We start from the raw sequence: 14,193 nt of genomic DNA on the forward strand, positions 1-14,193 counted from the left end.
TTTCAATAAACTGTTCCCCTTCTCACTCTTCGGAAAAAGTGAAATAAGACATTAGACTTTCAATAATCTCATATGGTGATGATCAACCAAAACCTGGAGAAGGTGGCCAATTTATAGAAATTGTATCTGCTTCACTGGGTGGCTGGAATCAGGGAGCTGAAAAGAAAAAGGTGCTCGCCTTTGATGTGTGAAGTTGCCCCAAAATCACAAACGCCAAAAAACACTGGCTGTACATGTGGGATTTTCAAAGGGAGAGGGTACTCGGGAGAGGCCTGTGTTAGGTGGATCATTGCCGGGACCTGACCAAAGACATATGTACATGTCCAGGCCACATAAAAGCGATTTATTTTTATTATCTTTCGGCTATTTTAAGTTGGAGTTTCCATCTTTCTTATATGTTTTATCACCAATGAAGTTTATTTACTGAATTAACTTTTAATGGACCCTCTACTTTGTTCTTCAGAGTTGGCTTCCAGGACTTGCCCCTTTTTAGCCAGGATTCCTCTTGCCTTTGTGACCCCCCTCCCCTCCAAATCCCAATCCTGGAGGTGAACGGCTCAATCTCTGTTAACTCCTTGCCTGCTGGTGTCTTTTCTCTGTAGCTACTAATCACCTCCTTTTGATCACTGCCAAGTTCTCAGGTTGAAGGAAGGAGAAAGGACCTCTTGACCATTCTGGCTGGCTTTCCACATGAGCCTGAAAATGTCGACAAATTTGAAACATCTGCCGGGCTGCTTTGGTCTGATTGCTAAAATATGCCGACCTCAACCCCCCTCCCCCCGCCCCTTTTAATCTGTTTCATATTCACAAATTAAGCATTTAGTCTGGGTAATAAATCAGGGCGGTTTACGAGACTCACACGAGACAAACAAGCGAGAAGGGCGCAACACAAGCCCCTGGAAACGGAGTGCACAGAGCTGCCAGGAGTCGGGAGCTCCCAGCGCTCGAACGCGGAGAGCAGCCCAGCGCGTCCTGACACGCCGCCAGCACCCACACTCTGGCCGGTCCCAGAGCCGGCGGGGTGGAAGGCGCAGGGGAACAGCTTCGGCCTGGGTCCACACCCCTGGAACCTTCCGCGCGAACACGCGGCGCCCGGCCCGCCCCAGCTCTGGGCAACTCGGCTCCCCCGCCCCGCCAGGGAGTGGCCGCTGGCAAAGGCGACAACCTCACCCGGCACACACCCTGTGGTGGGCCCATTAAGCCTCTCCCAGCCGAGTCGAGAAGGCTGAATCCCCCTCCCCCACCTCTTCCATCCGGCAGGGCTCGGCCTTAAAGATCCCAGGCCCACACTCACCAGAGAGGCAAAAGAGTCCCCGTTTAGGTCCACGTGTGACCTCCACTAAGCCTGGAGGCTACCCCCTCCCCACCCCAATCTCTCCGTGCTGCCTCCTCCCAGGTTTCGGTCCCAGCAGCCACAAAGCTACTTTCAGATTCAGATAGGGGTGGGGGTCTCCTGGAGAGCGGATCAAGGTTTAAGAGCGGCTGGGGAGGGTAGCAAAGGCACACACAGGGTCTAGGCCCCCTCTGCAGAAACCCCGGCCCAGGCTTTTGCGACCACCCAAACTCAGGGGGCTCCAATCTGTGCGTTTCCCGCCCTCCCCTGTGCAGCAGCGAGAAGTGGACCTGGATTAGGGGTCTGGGACCACTCGCAACCTACGAGCTTGGGAGACCCGGGTGGGGAGGGTGGCTCCAGGGTCACCTCGACCGGGCCTCTGTCTCCCGGCTATGCTCAAGTTCCCTGTCGACTGGCGTTCTCGATGCTATCGTGGGACACGGCGGCGGAGAGGCGGAGGGCGGGAAATCGGGAAGCCTGAACATGTAGCCCACTCCGGACCTAAGGGGAAGCGTAGGAACAATTCCCCACCCTGCAATACAGTACACGTCGCCCTTCCTCTTCCCCAGCACACATTCCGACTGCGAAAGCCATTACCGCCAGCGCGCGAGAGACTTTTTAAATATTTACAGCCCGCTCTCCGCACGGTAGCCTGATCCATCTTGTGGGCGCGGAGGCGGGGCGCGGGGCTCCGCTCCCGCGGAGGCACGGAGCCGGGGTTGGGGAGCCCGGCGCCTCCCCCCACGGTCCTGAGGTCCCCCCTGCGCCCCCACCGTGTTTAACCCCCAGGTGGGGAGAGGCCCCCGAGACTGCACACAGCGCGCCCGGGGCCCTGCCGGGGCCTGAGCGGGCGGGGGACAGTGTCCGGGAGGAGGGAAGGCCGGGAGGCTGATTTAAAGGTTCTCACCGGGAAGCGAGCGAGGCACAGACCTGAGAGCCGCCGCGCGGTGAAATCCGAGGAGCTCTCTTGGCGAGGAGGGGCTGTCAGAGGCCATTTATCTCTCGCCAGAGTGGAGGCTCAGCTCCCACACCGCCCGCGAGTAACAATGGCAGCGATCAGCAGCTCTGCACGCGCTTCAGTGCATGAATGGATTGCGGAAGATGCCTGCGCTCCGCTCGGCTCAGGAGGCTCTAGGAGCGCCCCCTCCCCGGCCGCCGCGCCTGCCCCCGCGGCCTCCCTCGGCCCTCCGGGCGCCTCGGGGTTCGCAAGTTGGGCCCCGCGGCGCGGTCACTCTCACCCAGAACCCCCGCCGCCATTCCCAGGGCCTTGGCACCTCGCCACGGAATGTCATTAGGGGCTGAAATTTGACACAAGCCTTCCTGGCCTCCCCAACGCAGACACCAATGTCAGCCCCCCCTTCCTTCGCGCCCCTCGCCCCGGGCGGCAAGTTTACTTTCAAGGAGTTGGACCGTGTTTCCGCCGCAATGGCCGGCGGCGTGCGGGCCCGGGAGGAGGGAACGGGCTCGGAATGGTTCCTTCACCTGCTCGGCCGCCTGGGGTGTTTGTAGGTCCCCGCTGGCCCCCAGCCCTAGCGTCCATACGCGGCGCTCCCCGCTTTTGGCGGCTAATCCACCGAGAGTCCCTGCGATCCGCACATGCACGTGCACTCTGGACACCCTCGTCCCAGCCCATATCAGCAGCAAAATCATGTACCCAAATTCTCTTTCTCGGCGGCTTACAGTCTTGAAAGTTGGGAGCGCGCCACAGACCTCGAGGTCTGCCGCAGAAATGTTCCCCCTCAACTCTGCAAAGTAGGTCTCATTAAAAACAAAACAAAAAACCCCTCCAGTTTCGGCCTAGGGCTGAGAGCAGAGAGAAACGCAGTAAAGGATACCCCAATCCCTCTTGAGTTTGTTTTGGTGGAGCTAAACCAGAAACCCGGGGATATTTCTGTTTGGGGGATCGCCACGCCCGGGATGCGTCTGCCTAAGGCGAGGTGGGGAGGAGGGGAGCCCAAGAAGTGGACTCTCGCAGCGATCCAAAGGCAAAGCCAAGTACCCCGCGGGAAGAGGCCGAGCTGACCCAGGTTGCAGGAAGACCGCCACATGTGCGCAAAGACGCACACAGAGAGGCAGAGCGCGACCCGCCGACCTAGGAGACTGGCAAGGACAGGCGAGAAGCTGGCAGCAAGACAAAGCGGGAGGAGAGACCCAGGGAGGCTCGGCCGAAGACCGGAAAACGCAGGCAGCAGCAGCCGCCCGAGTCCCGAAGCGGAGGCGTGCGCAGCCAGGCCCAGCCTGGCATAGCCCCATTCTCACACCTAAGGACGCGGACACAAACTCTTGGCATGACCTCCTGCCAGGGCTTCGGCCTACAGTCGGCTGGGGCCTTCCCAGCAGACAGTGGGGTCCCCAGGGGTGGTCTTCAAGAATCCGGGCCCTTCTGGTTTCCGCCCCCTCCCTGAGCCCAGGACAAAGGTATCGGGTTTGAGGAGCTCGGAATGTTCTCAGGGCGCCTACAAGGCCATCAGAGAGCTGGTGCCTCCACTCTCAGGACCTCGGGCAACTTTTTATCTGACTTGGCGGCGCTGGAGGGCTGCCACTTTCCACCGCATTTCCATGTGGCTTTCCCAACTGCAATACCCTGAAGGCACTGCCCACACCCTAGCCTTCCAGCAATCGGGATTCAGGCTGGACTTCCCATAACCAGAAACGGTGTAACGTGAAGAGACTCCCAGACTCAGGTTCCCCTCGACCCCTCTCCCGCTTGTCCGCACATGGGGCCGATCAGCGCCCCCCACTCACGGCCCCTCCCCGCGGGCTCCGCAACCCACGGCCGCAGCCACCGAGTGTGCTTCTCCTCCCTCCCGAGGCTGTTGGCTTTGCACACACTTGCTGCAACCACCCCCACCACACACTCAGTCGTTTTCACCCTTCCTTTCTCCCTGCTGGGCCTCCTGCAAACCTGATTGCCTAGCCTGAATGCAGAGTCCAGGCAGGGCAGGAAGCCTGGGAGATCAAGCAGAGGTGGCCGAGGAAGCAGAAGAGGGGGCCCTTCATGGGGGAGGGGGCCCATGTCTGAGAGAGAAAGAAGGCAGCCAGGAGACACAGCCTGCAGGAGAGAGGGAGTATAAAGGGAAAGCCAGCACTAATCCCTCAGCCTGCCTACGTGGGGCCTGACAGTTTACAAAAGCCTTTTCCCCGAATATTATCTCATGTGCCGCGGCAGCCTCACCACCAGGGCTGTGAGGGAAGTAGGGCAGATAGCATCACCGCCATTGGCAAAGAAGAGAAATGGGGCCCAGCGGGTTGAGAGAGGTCTGCGCTAAGGTCACGGAGCGAAGAGTGGTGGAAGAAGCCCGAGGCCTGGGGTTTCCTGCCCCAAAGTTAACTTTCCTGTTCCATCGTTGTGTATGTGTGTCTGGGTGAGCATCTGCGTGGAGGGGAAGGACTGCCGGACAGGAATGCACAGTCCAGTTAGGGAAGTCCAGGAAGGAAGAACACAGCCCCACACCTCTTCCTCTGCCCGGGTCTCATACAACAGCCCCTGCTCTTTCCAGAGCAGCCTGGAGCCGGCCCCCCACCCGCCTGCCTGGGGGGAGCTGTTAGTGCCTGGCTGTGCCTTCAGCAGTGCCGATTTCAGAGATCTCTTATCCTCTGCTCCGCTCCGCTCAGCCCTCTTCTCAGCCTGTCATCCCCGCCCCCAGCCTCGGCTGCAGGATGCCTTGCGTCCAACTGTGGTTTCCGGGCAATAAAACAACTATTAAAGTCTCAGGCACGGCTGGTGATTTGCATCACATCCTCTTGTGCATGGATTCAATGTTTAATACACAATATTGAATACGGATATTAAAAATCAATAGCTGAGGACCCCTGGGGAGGCAGCACAGTGCGATCCTGCTTCGGGAACACAACCAGCTCTTCTAAAAAGACAGGAACGGCAAGTTCAGCCAAGCTGAGCCCAGCGCCAGGGGAAGAGAGGAGTAGTGGATGCATCTCAGCTTCCTGATATGCTTAACTGCGCCATTCCCAAGTCGAGCTAAAGGGAGGCCAAAGGAATGGTGTGCCCTTAGGCTCTACTAGCTTTGAGATGGGAGAGTGGGGAGGTACGGTTTGTTTCCAAGCAGGGTACCAGCCAGGTGCGCGGAGTTGCTTTTTTTCCTTGCTGTTTGCACTTTGGTTTGGTTCGAATCTGAGTCTTACATGCAGGCACTCAACTCTTCCCACCATGATGGCTCCTTCCTGGGCCTCATGACATCCATCACCATAGGCCCCATGGGGAGTTCTTGGCATAAGCTTTCAGAGAGATGGAACAGGAATCCCAATGGCTCCGAATATGCTTTGCACAGTAAAAAAAAAAATGTGAATGCATGATACCAGGCTCTGAGTTGCAGAGTCTTCTGAGGCACTCCGAACCTTCAGAACAGAAATCCTCAGGCCGTGTGACCTGCCTAAAGGCCTGGTGATGACTGAGTGGTGACAGAGGAAAGGGGATGAAGAGAAGGCTGGGACATCGAAGGATTCCTGCTCCAGAGCCAGAATCCAGATTGTCCGTTAAACAGCCAGGAGAAAAGTAAGCTCCCAGGATGCATAATTATCTTTTCAGGCCTGAAGAGGAACATACATTACTCTCTTCTTTATCAAAACATAGAAATATACCTTACCCTAAACAGAAACAAGGTTCTCACAGATTGATGGGGTAGGAGTGAAGGAGAATAAACATCTTTGACAGGATTCAGTTTTTTTCCACTGTGGAAAGGGAAGAGAAACTGACATTGGGAAACACACTTAGGTTATCTGATTGGAATGGCCTGGGGGATTTTAGATGCCAAAAACTATGTGAACTTGGACCTACTGAAATGTCATCTTAGATACCAAATTATAATAATAATTTTGTCGATTCATTTTTTATCATAGTTTAAATCAATAAGGATTGAGCTGGAAATCTTGCTCTGGTTATAAATAGATGGAGAGAACACCTCAGGAAAACTCTAAAGTAGTAATTTGGGTAAAAGTTAGAAGTGGAGGAAAGACGTGGAAAATGACAGTTAATGAGCCTGTGGCCTCCACTCTTTGTTTCCTAACAGTTGTCAGAGAACCATCAAAGGGAGGGAACAGGCGCCCTTCTCAGAACCGTCACAGGAAAAGCAGACATTCTCTGGCTGCTACAGATCCCCTTGATGGTGCTTCCTACACCCAGCCTCCTGGGAGTTTGCCTATGTGTATTTATGTGTTTCCGGGCTGGGGAGTGTAGCTACTTTCACAGGATTGGGCCCTGAGCCTGTGAAACCACTAGCGAAAGTTCTACCGCGAGGAAAAGCCGTTCTATGGCAATGCTGGAGACCAGGAACTGCTCTGGCATCATCAACATATCTTTGTGATTCCTGCACTGGCAAACTGCTTCACATCTTCCCACCTCAGCCATGGGGCTGAGCTCTGGGCCTCTTACAGATCCATACAGGCGAGACCTTTTGCAGCTAGCATACATGTGTGGCTAGAGCAGGAGACAGCTGGCCAAGAGGAAAGGAGGCTAAGGCGGGGGATGGCGGGGGAGGACCAAGGCCCAGGGGGGCCTCCTGGTACAAGCTTAGAACTGACCTAGCGTGGGGGAGTTGTACCTCCAGAACCCACTAAGGGTGGTACGTACCCCCTGGACCCACCAGGTACTCCAAACCAAGAGGAAAAGCATCCTTGTGGCATGTGGGTGGGTTAGGCCCAAGGCGCAGGTGAACTCTGCTGCAGGTGAACTCTGCTGCAGGAGGAACCTACACACCTAGTCCCAAATGCCCAAGTGCGGAGGGGGATTTGGGGCAAGTAGGAGGGAGGGGGTTCTTTCTGCCTCCCATCACCTCACCCTTCTGTAATGTTTTCCTGGAATGAACAGAAGTTGCCAGCAGAGTTGTTCCTGGAGCCCCTCCGGGACTGTCACTACCTCTTGGTGTAAGACAGGGAGGACCATGGCTTTCTGCCGGGAGGATCCTCTGGCTAGTACCGGAGCCTTGGATTCTGGCCCGAAGCCTCACTGTTCCGTTAAGACTTTACCTCCCTTCCCACGTCTCGAAGAAAAACACCCCCTGGAACTGCTGGGGTGAACTCGGAGCCTGAGGCCAGGGTCAGCTGTGGGACCGGTCCCCACCACCAACAAGTTGCTGGCCGAGATAACAGCTGTGGGAGGGGGAGGGGAACGGCAGGCAGCCACGACTGAACGGTTGCGATCTAGAAAATTCAACAAGAGGCCGCAGCGGTGGCGGCGGCGGCGGCTCCAATTAGCTGAGCCAACTGGGGAGGCAGAGAGCGAGACCGCGGCCCCGCCGATCGTGCCCCGGGCGAGCAGGCAGGCGGGGGCGCGGGGCCTCGGAGCTGCCCCGGCGGCCCTCGCTCGGCCCCTCCCGCGGGCTCTCGGAGCGCGCCTGGTGTTTACACACTGTCCTTTCGACATGGGATCAAGTTTCAGGCCGCGCTGGAGGCGCCAGGGGCCGGCCACAGGCCCAGGAGAGGGGAAGAGGTGGAGCGGGATCTAAGGCAGCGCTGCGACGACGAGAAGGCCTGGCACTCATTGGCAAAGCTAGTGCAGCGGTCCCCACGGGGTGGAGTGGAGAGAAATCCACTGGGCAGGGTGGGTAGGGGCTAATGGGGTTGCAGGGGGTTATCCGAAGGGAGAAATACCTCCAAGTCACGAGAGTATCTGTCTTTCGCTCACTCGGGCGGGGGAATTTAGTCCTGCAAGGGGACAGGCGGGGGCGGGGGTATGCTCAGAACCCAGGCGCTTCGACAGCCTCGAGAGTCCCTTGTGCGCTCTTCACCTCTTCCCACCCCGTCCCTTTGATATACTACCCGATCCAGGCCATTGTTACGGGGAGGGGTATGTGGGCCGAAGGAACTCGAGGTTGGAGACCTGGAGCTTCCCAGCGCTGGCCCTGGCGCTGCGGAAGCATCGGGTGGAGTGCCGGAGGGCTCGCCGCTGCGCATCTCCTCTGAGCTGGCAGCCAGAGGGTGCCCCACGCTGTCAAGCGGCGGCGGGTGAGCTTCCAGCAGCACAGGCACACTGTAAACAGCCGCGTGCACGCCCTCCCCGCCCGGCCTGGGAACCTCACCCAAACACCACGCCGCTTTCTCTCGGGCTACCGGGCGAGGCTTTTGTGGCCAAGCCTAGGGGAAGGGGGTCCCCACCCTACCCCCCGGGCCCGGGCCGGGGACCCAGCGTTCCGAACCTGCAGGAGTGCGGGGTGCTGCGGGGCGGGGAGGGAGTCAGCGCCTGCCCCCTCCTCACTGAATGTCTGCTTTGTTCCGGAAAACAAGAGAAGCTTTAGGCGGCTACCCCCGGGGAAACACAAAACTTCTTTTTGAATCTCGGGAAGGGCAGTTGACTGCGTTAGGGAGCTCCCGAGACAGAATGAGGAAGGGAAAAGCCGAGAGGGCGGGAGAAGACAGACTTCTTCGGGAGGCCGATGGTAAAAGTGGAGGGTAAAACCGCTCAGGGTGACCGGGCTGGAGACCCAGGAACCCGACTCGGCGCGAAGGTGCCGCGCGAGTTCCAGCGAGCAGCCTGCCCGGCCAAGTGGCGCCTGCCCAGCCGGCGGCCGTGCCAGCTTCCTGCCCTGCCCAGGACCGCGGAGCAGTCGGGGACGCCGCCGCAGACTGGCTCAGAATCGCAGGACAGCGGCGGGGGGAGGGGGTAGCCAGGCCGCAAATAAACTCGGACTAGAGCTTTCTACACATCTCCGCCCTAGACGGGTGCCCGGACCCCGGGTCTGTGAGGCGTCGGCTTTGGCCTTCCAACCTGGGGGTGCGCGGGGAAGCCAAGGCCCAGGGGGCACCCCCACCCTCGCTCGAGGCCCGAAGGTGGGGGACAGCCGAGATGTCTTTGGTCTTGTTTGATGACCGCTTGGCGGATCTGCTCCCATCCGGGTTCTGCCGTTCCGAGGGTGCCAGGTCAAGGCTACCCAGGCCAGTCTGAGCAGGCAAGTGGATGAGCAAAAGCAAATCTGTCGTTCCTCCGACCGCCACCCCTAAATTAGCCCTTCCCGCATCCAAGGAAGGGGAGGGCACCCAAACTCTACTCCACCCCCCGCGGGACGCTCCCTCTGCCTCGGAAGCTGAGACTGAGAGCGAGGGTTTTCCCCCTTCCCCTGGGCTCGCTAGGTTTCTAACTTCCTCTAAACCTCCCTCCTCGCTCCGAAAAGCCCCGAGGAGAGGAGCTGAGAGGAAGCACGCCGCTAGTGTGCAAAATGAAGACCATGTGTGAGGACGGCGGCATCAGAGTGCAGCTGCGGGGGTTGGGGGTGGCAAAGGCCCCCGCGCGGCCGGAGGCTCCGGGCCGCTGCAGCCAGAGCCTCTGCTCTGCGTTGGGGACTCGGAGCTGCAGCGAGAGGCAGTGGAGAGGCAGGGCTGGCCTCGTGGCGGGAGGCGAGGAGGGGGTGCGAGGGCTGCCGCGCCGTGGGGGGCAGGGGGCGGGGACGCAGCCCCGGCTTCCTGGGCCGCAGCTGCGACCGAGGGCGCAAGAGCAGATCGTGCTCTGCGGCGGCGGCGGCGGCGGCTCGGGCCCGCCGCGCTCGCAGCTGAGAATCAACAAAGGGAGGCGGCGGGCGAGCGGGGGAGGGGCGCCACCGAGCGTTCGCTGGCTGCTGTGGAATAATAAAAAATAATTAATAATGATAATAAGAGAAAAATCCCCCGGCTTTCATGGCTCTGGGTTTCCGTGTGGCTGCAGCGGGAAGCGCGCTGTCCTTGAGGCGGCCTCTCTCGCCTGGCCTGCCCGCCCCTCCCCCTCCTCGCCCCCTCCCCTCCCCAGGAACCAGGGAAGAGAAAGGTCTGCAGCTGACAAATATTATCCATTCTCCCCATCGATCGCGGAGTGTACAGATGTGAGCGCTTGATGTGCCCGCGGAGCGGCGGATCCTCCCTGCTCGCTCGCTCTCGCCCAGGCTCCTCTCGCCGTCCCCCTCCTCCCCCTTTGTTCTCCTCCCCTTTCCCTCTCTTTAAATAGATTTCAGGGCGCTGCCTGTTGGAGAGCAGCTGGCGATCTCTCCAGAGAGAGGGAGCGAGCGAAGCCCGAGGTGCCCTGTCACCAGCCTCCCCTCCCCCACTCCGGCTTTTCGCTACGTTCCCCCCCCACCCCACCTTTCTCCAGTTTCCAAAATAGGAAACACCGGGAACACCCACGTCCACTGCATCGCGAGTCTCTGGGAGCCTTTGGACCCCTCGTGCTGTTCCTTGTGTCTGTCTGTGCAGAGGAAGGGGAGTGCAGGGAGGGGACCCAGGGCCGCGGCAGAAGAGCCAAGGGTCCGGATCTTTCCCTGGCAGCAGCAGGGACGCAGCCTGGGTCACGCTAAGAGGGTACAGTTTACCCATTAGGGAAAGTCGGCGGAGACGGCCCTTTTATTCCTCTTCTGCAGATGGCAGATTAAGCCGGCAGCGCCCGGCCTCAAAGGGACCGGCTGCTCGGGAAAGGGTTAACCCGTCGGCCGGTAATCGTGGACACGCGCGCACACACACACACACACACACACACACGCACGCGCGCGCGCGTCCTCCCCGCCTGCCCGAGCCCCGCCGCGGCCCGCAGTGCGCCCGGGGCTGGGGGAGTAGCTGCGGGGGGGTGGGCCGGAGGAGGGGCGGGGCGGGCTTAACCAGGCCGCTCGACTGAGCCGGGGCCACCTCGCCGTCTGTCATTTAAATGATTGTCCTCCGCTCCGCTCAGTGCGGTCAGTACGGGCTGTTAACAGGCAGTTGCAATCAGTTTCCGAAAGGTCAGCCAAGGTCCTCCGGCTCTCGCAGACGGAAGGCATTACGAAACCGCTTTTGTATCTGCAGGCACTTTAGAAAAAGAGGCGAGAAGGGGCGCACCGCAGTGCCGCGGCTGCTGCGACCGGGGGAGAGGGTCGGGGGCTGCGGGGCGGAAGAGTCCGCACCCCCGCGGCCAGGGTCAGGCGGCGTGGATATCACCCGCGGAGTGACCCAGGGCCTCCAGGTTGCGGTGGGGAAGCAGGCAGGGGGTGGGGAGCAGGCGGCAAGGGAAGGAGGAGTGGGAGGAAGTGGGAGAGGCGTCCTGGCTCCTCTCCTCACCCGGCCAACAGCCCACACCCGGACCCAGACGGGAGCGGGCGGCCTTGGGCGCGAGGAGACCACACTCGGACTCCCAGGCCCTCCTGGCGCCTGGAAGTAGGGAGGGGGTGTGTCGGGGGGGAATACCCTCGCCGATCAAGCGACTCCCAGCGCGGCGTCTGAAGACGCCGCTGCCTCCGCCGCTAGAAGTCGTCCATCAGCAACCAGTCCAACCTGCCAGTGATAATGTGCGATCAACACCAAATCACCCCCGCCAGGCGCGATCCATCATCGCAGCGCGCCGCGGGCCCGCGTGAGGCTGACTCGCGGCTGGGGTGGGGGGGCGCGGAGCAGGAGGCGGTCGCCCAGCAGACCCGGACTCTCCACGCACCTCGCTGCCCCTCCTGGAGGCCTGCACCCAGGCGCTCATAACTCTCCAAGTTCCCCAGCTACAGAGCGAAAACCCAGTGGCTCCGAGTTCCCGGGCACAGGTCACTTAGGAGTCCGCGCGTCCTCCGCGCCCTGCTATCGTGGTCACACCCTGCAAAGCCATCCCAATCTCGGAGCTGCCCTACCCATCCCCTCCCCCTCCTCCGAGAAACCGTGGCTGGCAGGAAATTAATATTTAATATCGTGAAATTGATTAAAGGGCTGGAAGCCGGCGATGGGTTGGGGGGAAGGGTAGGGACTCCTAGCGTAATTAAAGATCTGAGAGTCGTGGCCGTTCCTTGTCCGCCCTGGCCGCACGTGGCCTTTGTGAAGCCGAGGCGGGGTCGGATTGGGCTGAGCCTGGCGAGCCGGGGTCAGGAGCCCGTGCAGCCTAGGTTCTGGCCCGCGCGGCCGGGTTTTTTTTGGGGAGGGGGCGAAGGGCTGAGGCAGCACAGCAGCGGATGGGCCTTAGGGCACCCGGGGCTGCGCGCAGAGCCACTCTTCCCCTGCCTGCCTGCCTGCCTGCACCGTGGGCCGCTGGAGCCCGAGGGGCGGATGCTACAGCTGTTTGCTTGCTCGTACGGCGCAGAAGCGCCTTTACTGACCAGGTGGCCTTGAGGGCGCACCGCCTCCCCCCACAACCCCCCCTTCTGCAGCCTCACTTTGGGCCCCGCTTTGAGTCGCCTCCCCAACCCCTGACAGAGGTCTTCTGGGCCCCCCACGAAGCCCTTCGGGAAGGGAGAGTCAGGTTCACCTTTCCCCCTGCAAATTGGAAATCCTTGGGCTGACGCGGCCCGGGGCCCCCCGCCGGTTCTCTCCTGTCCAGGCCCCACCCTGGTCCGCTCACGCCTGGGGCAGCTTAACTCGTTCAGCTGCGCTGCAGACGGGGCCTACTCCTCGAAGCCGCTGTCTCCAAGGAGTCGTCACCGAACCAGCTCGGCCAGCCGCCTGTCCTGCCGTTTAAGGTTACCGCGCCTCCCGGGAGGGGCATCGGGACTGGACCGGGCAGGAGGTGGGTGCAGCTGAGGCTCCCTGGCCACCCGAGCTAGCGCTAGGAGAGGAATTCGGTGTGCAAAAGGTCAGCGGTAACCCGTTGGCCCTGGCTACAGTTTAGAAGTCGAATGGTTGGCTTGGTGGTCGGGTGACCCCAGCTCACGGAGGCCTGGCTCCAAAGGGCTGCTTTGAAGTTTTTCTTGCATCTGATTTTTTAGTGAAGCACTCTGAAAAGTACCAAGTGTGCAGAGGGGAGAAAACACAAAACACATCAAGCTGCGTTCTTGGCCCTAATCAGGGGAGCAGGAAGGCCCTCCAGACTCCAGGCCCGCTGTGGGGAAGGTCAGGACCACAGAGGATTAGGCCCAGTCTTGGGTTTATTGCTATACTTGAACAAAGTGCCGGGGGCTGCCTAAACTGGAGCAAGAGAGAGGTAATTAAAAGAGGGCCTGCACAAGGAAGTAAAGGCTGGTGTGGCTGCTGCCCAGGGTAGGTGGAGGAAGTGTTTTCCATAAGAATAACAAGCTGGTGCAAATGTCATGCAGAAAGACTATTTCACCAAAACAAAACCAAAAAGTTCACATTCTGCCTCTCAAGCTGAGCTGATAAACAACATGCAAACTTTGGATGGAACCTTGAACCAGTGGGAGGTGTCAACCCAGTTTACAAAGGGTAATGGGGAAGCGTTTCTGGGTACTTCTCTGTTTCTACCATTGTGATTCTACCTGCATCAGCTGCTCCCTTTGGGGGCCCTTCTGACCTCCCAATCTGAGCCCAGCGGGAGATCACTCAGAATGCACCGCATTCATCAATGCCATTTCTGGTAAATTGGACCTCAGGTTTTGGAGTGTCCTAGGAGGCAGGCAGCCTACACAGCGCGCATACCGATGTCACAGCAAATGTGAGGAACCGCACATATTCTGTAGCCTTTACTAGAGAATACCGTGGGTTTCACAACCAGAAGTAGCAGATTTTCCAAGACACTCCTGATTTCAAGAGCTTTGAACCCTGTGTCTTTACGGGGCGTGAAGCCCACCTGCAGTTACTAATATCGTCGAATTGCGCACCAGAGGTGTCCCAGGGCTGGAGGAAATGGCTTGGGTGTGGGGCTGGCACCCAGTGGTCCCCTCTGGTCCCCTGTCCACCATGTCTAGCCAGGCGGCCATCCTCCAGGCCGTCCCGATCCCAGCCGGGGCCCTTCCAGGTAGGGTTCCGGGAAGGGGGCCTGTCAGGACGAAGTGGCAGGACCGGGCCCTCGGGGTCCCCGTGAGTAAAGGAGGACACAGCGCACTCCCCGGCTGACACTGGGCTGCCGCCGCCTCTCCCCCGGACGCGGGCGGCTGCGCGCCGGCCGCCATCTTGGCCGGGCTGCGCAGGAGGCGCTGCCCCCGGCGGTGGGACCGCGGAGCCGCAGGCCCGGCCGGGGCTGCCGCGCGGATGTTCCCGGGCTGCCG

At 60.0% G+C, this 14,193-nt stretch overlaps 1 protein-coding gene across 5 annotated transcripts in view; it reads right to left on the reverse strand.

Annotated features, from left to right (window-relative positions):
- Nucleotides 1-14,193, reverse strand: part of BCOR (BCL6 corepressor) — a 130,494-nt gene that overhangs the window by 96,111 nt on the left and 20,190 nt on the right. Inside the window, exon 1 of one of the 5 annotated variants that reach the window (XM_050775167.1) lies at nt 2,264-2,436. The exons of the other annotated variants lie outside the window; for them this stretch is intronic. The gene's annotated coding sequence lies outside the window, so the exon portion shown is untranslated. Of the gene's footprint in view, nt 1-2,263; nt 2,437-14,193 lie in introns of those variants that run through there. 5 annotated transcript variants of the gene reach the window in all.

The sequence above is a fragment of the Macaca thibetana genome, chromosome X (genome assembly GCF_024542745.1).
Source record: "Macaca thibetana thibetana isolate TM-01 chromosome X, ASM2454274v1, whole genome shotgun sequence".
NCBI classification, from domain to species: domain Eukaryota; kingdom Metazoa; phylum Chordata; class Mammalia; order Primates; family Cercopithecidae; genus Macaca; species Macaca thibetana.